Raw genomic sequence first — 5,499 nt, 5'->3', positions numbered from 1 at the left:
TGTGAATTGTACTTAATTGAAGTGATACAAAAATACAGTACAGTGATTGTGAATTGTACTTAATTGAAGTGATACAAAAATACAGTACAGTGATTGTGAATTGTACTTAATTAAAGTGATACAAAAATACAGTACAGTGATTGTGAATTGTACTTAATTGAAGTGATACAAAAATACAGTACAGTGATTGTGAATTGTACTCAATTAAAGTGATAAAAAATACTTTTATTGTTGTGAAGTTGCACATTGTGAAGTTGAAAAGAGACTATCCAGTATTAATTTATTTCATGTTTTATAAATGAATCTGTGATATCTGGCAATAAATTATTATTTACCTTACTGGGTTTTTTTTTTTGGGGGGGGGGGGGGGGGGGGGTCACACAATTTTATTAAGCCTTTCTATTAATTGTTGTACTCCTTTCACTTATCTAGCAGTCATACCCAGCATGTCTCTTGTTCTGAAATACTCAATAAATGTCTCTAGAACCCCAACAATTCACTTCTATCTGGAAAATAAAACTGCATACTAAATATAGTACCAGTTAAACAAAAAGCAAAACAATTGTTATCCAGTCGCAGTGCATATAGGCCCCATGTCTCCAGCTAGATGTCATACTCAGCATTTTTCCAGCAAGATGTTATTCAGCATTCATCTCTTAGATCTCATAAGAGGCAGGGTGTAGCCGAGTTGTAAAACACTCGCTTGATGCGTGGTTAATCTAGGATCAATCCCCGTGGGTGTGGCTATTGTTCGTTCCAGCCAGTGCATCACAACCGGTATATCAAAGGCCAAGATATGTGCTATCCTGTTTGTGGAATGGTGCATATAAAAAATCCCTTGCTACTAATGGAAAAATGTAGCGGGTTTCCTCTCTAAGACTATATGTCAAAATTAACAAATGTTTGACATCCAATAGCTGATGATTAATAAATCAATGTGCTCTAGTGGTGTTGGTGTTAAACAAACTTTAACTTAGTTCTTTTAATGCAAATGTGTATTTTACTTTGTAAATACAATGATCTATTCAGCAAATGTTAAATTTCAAGTGTCCCTCCGTTCCAGAGCCTTCTGAATTAACAAAAAAAACACATCATCAGATTTTTGGGTAGAATGTGCCTACCAAGTTTTATTCACATTGGTTTAACTGAACAAGCTTTGTGCATAATATATAAAATTGTAAAGCAGCAAACATAAAATTATATATTTTTCATGGTACATGTATATGTATTGTATACAGACCCTGTTAAACTTTATTTATATAGTCCGACCTCACTATAATGACCACCTTTGTTCCATGGCTACTCTGTCATTTTATTGTGCTTGCCAATCTAAACGATTTTGAAACTAGTTACCGCCCCTGTGTTACAGGTTAACCTTATAATAAACTAGTTATCGCCCCTGTTACAGGTTAACCTTATAATAAACTAGTTATCGCCCCTGTGTTACAGGTTAACCTTATAATAAAGTAAAGTTAAAACCAAACAAAAAATGTTTTGTCAATTTGTAGTTAACTGACATTAAGTATGTTTTCATTTACAATAAAGGCTATTTCAGTTTTATTAAAATTATTGAATAGGCTGCATTAGACCATTAAATAGTGGCAATACAAGTGATTTTCTCTAAATGTATAGTGAAATACTGGAAACATTACATGTATGAATACTAATGTCATCCTTGTGTTTTTTAAAATAAAGTTTGGAAAGTTTAGCATAGATATTTTGTAAAACAGTTTGTGATATTTGTATAAAAGCAAAAGTAGAATATTAAACTAGCTTCCATTTCATGTCATGTTTATGTCCCTTAGTGAAATCATTTTCAATTGTCACGAGCTTTAGCGAATGATGAAAATTATTTCATGAGGGACATGATCATAATATGAAATGGCAGCGAGTTTAACATCCTACTGATGACCCACAATCAATTTTAAACATTTATGACACTGTGATGAGACTAATGTGATATTTTATGACACTGTGATGAGACTAATGTGATATTTTATGGAGCAAAAATTAATAATACTGAGCGAGGCTGGAGCCCGAGGTCCGAATTTATTTTTTGCACTCCATAAAATAGCACATCGGTCTCATCACAGTGCTATAATTGTTTTATTACTTTAATCATTTAATAAAAATAAAAAAAGCATTTACAAGCAGTAAGGCACCATGCAATCTAGTAAGCACAGGTATATTGCACTATGATGTCATGAAACATGATGTTATCTGTAAGACGCTACAACTTCCAAATTTATAGGTTCACAAAACCACAGAGTAGTCCAATATAATCTCAAATGGAATCATACGATGTAACATTGAACAATCAGAAGTCATATAGAATATGTATGAGGTAATAACAGTTTAGATCAATGAACTCGTTTGATTTACATTCCGGTACGGTTGTATGACGTCGAAGTGTTACACCCCACCTCAGGTTCTAGAGGCACGTACCACTTTGATATGAACCATGGTGTTTTTAACCATATGGGTAATAATGGTAGTACTAAACCAAATAACTTCCGGCTGGGTCAAAGTTCGAGGTGCACCAAACTTTTGATAGAGAAGTGAACTCCACAAGTCCTGTGGTTGATAAATGTGAATATGTTGGTTGTGAAAAAAAGAAAAAAGTTTCTGCTGGGTAAAAAAAAAATGCAATTTCATTTCATCTAGTACCAATGTGTCAAGTAGCCTTGTGCTTGAAACATGTATGGGGTACCTGTAAAAAAAGTACTCTAATTTTGTGTGGAACTAGAGTATTCATAGACGTTATCTCACAAATAGTACCTTGACCCCCAATTTTTTCTAAATCTTTAAGGGTGAGGGGTGGTAGTATTTATATCCGTGGCATTTATGTCGATTGATACACTGCAGGTAGGAGTTTTAGCCACATATGTTACTATTGTCGTCTATAGGATTTGTTTTGGTAGTATACACCCTAATATCACTTTTTCACTTGTTATTGAGAATATAAAGTATACAATAAAAGAGATTTAAACTGTATAGCCCGGAGTTAATTTTATCATAAAGCTAACCTTTAGTTACATGAAAAATGTACAGCCTGTACTACAATAACACATCAAAACAAAATATCAAACATTATGTAAAAAAAGTGTGCGTTGAGTTTTTAATTTCTTAAAGAAATGAGGGTAACTGCACTGTTATGAACGATGTCTGAATGTAACAGGATTAAAAACACAGTCGCAATATTATTCATGATTACTGGTATGCACAATGATGTCACAGACAAAATATTAATATTAACTAGTCAAGAAAGTTAAAATTTCTTTTGTTTAACGACACCACTAGAGCACATTGGTTTATTAATCATTGGCTATTGGATGTCAGCCATTTGGTAATTCTGTCATATACCGTAGTCTTAGAGAGGAATCTTTCATATGCACCATCCCATGGACAGGATAGCACATACCACAGCCTTTGATATACCAGTCGTGGTGCACTGGCTGGAACCAATCAAGAAATACAATTACTATCATTCAGTTTTTAAATATTGTGTCAAGGATTGGTTTTGTCCTCCAAATGCTTCTAAGTTTTGAATTGAATGACTGGGTATAGGTACTGATATGGGATATTTTTGGCATGCTTCCTTTAGGAAACTGTTTAACCATGCCTGTCATGGGCACAATCTCTGTCATCGCCAGCAAGTTCTTTCCAAGACAGACTGATAGGATGGCTGATCATTAATACCTATTTATACCCACTGCAGACTCTGTAACTGTCCCCCACCCCCACTCCCCACTCCCCACCCACCCCTGGGGCTGGAGCAAATCCTCAAATTCGAGCAAAAATTATAGAGATATTCATACAAAAAGAGCTTGCCTGAAACCTATTCACCATATATTTCCATCATTTTACCCACAAAATTAGTTAAAAATGCTTAATGATTTTGTTTGCAACCCTATATAGCTACTTGGCTGTAATGCCAATATGAATAAATATTATTATCCATATTCTGACATTTTTGTTTAATTTGGACCAAAATCAGCCTAACCCCCTACAAAAATAGGAGCCCATACGCCTTTGTACATGGGTGACTGCATAGTGCAAATGAATGTAATACCGAATGTTATGTATCAGTTGGTTGTTTTGTGTTTAATGTTTTGCCATATTGGTAGTAGTGTATTTATAAGTATTGTGAACAAATGTACCTCGTTACGTTTGTCTTCTTGTTTTTTTTCTTAAAGACATTGACTAGTAATTATTCGCACAAGTGTAATTTTCGCGATTAAAGTAAAAACGCTAAAAATGTGAATATTACAAACATAGGGGCCTAGCTAGGGATTTTCAGGTGGGACGCAGACTTTTTCGGCGATGGAATAAAATGCTATTGGCTATGCCCCCCCCCCCCCCCCACACACACACACATTAAAAAAATTGTAATCTCAGGTGGTACGCAGGTATGCTACGTACCTGCGTATATGGAAGCTAGGTCCCTGCAAACACGCGATTTAATACCAATTTTAAAGTATGCATCAACAACTAACATTAAGGTGGGGGAAAGGAATGCAGATTCTACAAGAAAGGAACTCTTTTTACCTGCACACACAGTATAATGTATAACTTTAGGTGGGAGAAATGACAATTTCAAAACTAGAATGGCAAAATCATGATGGCAATGAAAAGATAAACAATCGGAATCCACATAAGTGCTGAATATTTTTTTAATATGAGGAAGAGGAGCATTGGTCTCCAATAACATTCTTCAAATATGAAGCTATTCTTAAAAAGAACCATTTATTTAAAGCAATTATTCATGGGGCTGATGATAAGCAGCTCTGTCAAAAGGTAGTTTTCATAAGCTAGTCATAAAATGGAGAGACATGGATCAAAACAATAGTGAAAAATTCTGAGACGGCGACAGTCAATAGAAACAAAAATACAAGTAGAATGTAAAAATACAGAGACCAATTTCTAAAACCGTGTTGTTTCTTATAACCCAGCAAATGATAATAAAATCACATTCAGTTCTTGTATTTCAATATAATATATACAAACAAAATAATTATTAAAATAATGAAGTCCCTACCCTTCAGCCTAATTCTAAAAATGTTGGGTTTGAAAAAACCCCACTTTTTAAAAAAATGCCTAGAGAAAAAAACGTAAACATTCTGAGACGAATAAAAGTCCATGTGCTGTTTAAAAAACAGGTATGCATTATAAATTATTAGAAATAAGACTTCACAATTCTCAAGAGTAAATATCATATCTGATAAACATAATCTGATACTTATCGGTAATACTATTCTCCATACTACCATTACTGTCTAATAATCTCTGATGCAGTCGTACTTCACCTCCACCAATACAAATCAGTAGACACAAACTACTATAATATTACAATCTGATGTCATCTGTGTACAACTCTGCACCAACTGGAATACACCATTTGGAATGGAAACATCAGCGTTTCAGTTCACCATCACTGTGAGAACAAGCAGGCCAACAGCTGGTCACCGCGGTAACAAACCCTGTAGAATAAATAAAAAT

General features: G+C 34.3%; 1 protein-coding gene across 1 annotated transcript in view; it reads right to left on the bottom strand.

Moving 5' to 3' along the window:
- Window positions 1-4,657: 4,657 nt before the first annotated feature.
- The window catches only part of LOC121383233 (shootin-1-like), a 67,182-nt gene continuing 66,340 nt past the window's right edge, over window positions 4,658-5,499 (bottom strand). The window contains exon 17 of the mRNA XM_041513125.1: window positions 4,658-5,480. The gene's annotated coding sequence lies outside the window, so the exon portion shown is untranslated. The remainder of the gene's footprint in view (window positions 5,481-5,499) is intronic.

Source organism: Gigantopelta aegis, chromosome 10 (genome assembly GCF_016097555.1).
Source record: "Gigantopelta aegis isolate Gae_Host chromosome 10, Gae_host_genome, whole genome shotgun sequence".
Lineage (NCBI taxonomy): Eukaryota > Metazoa > Mollusca > Gastropoda > Neomphalida > Peltospiridae > Gigantopelta > Gigantopelta aegis.
Note: the sequence above shows the minus strand (reverse complement) of the source record. Positions and strands in the feature narration are given on the sequence as shown.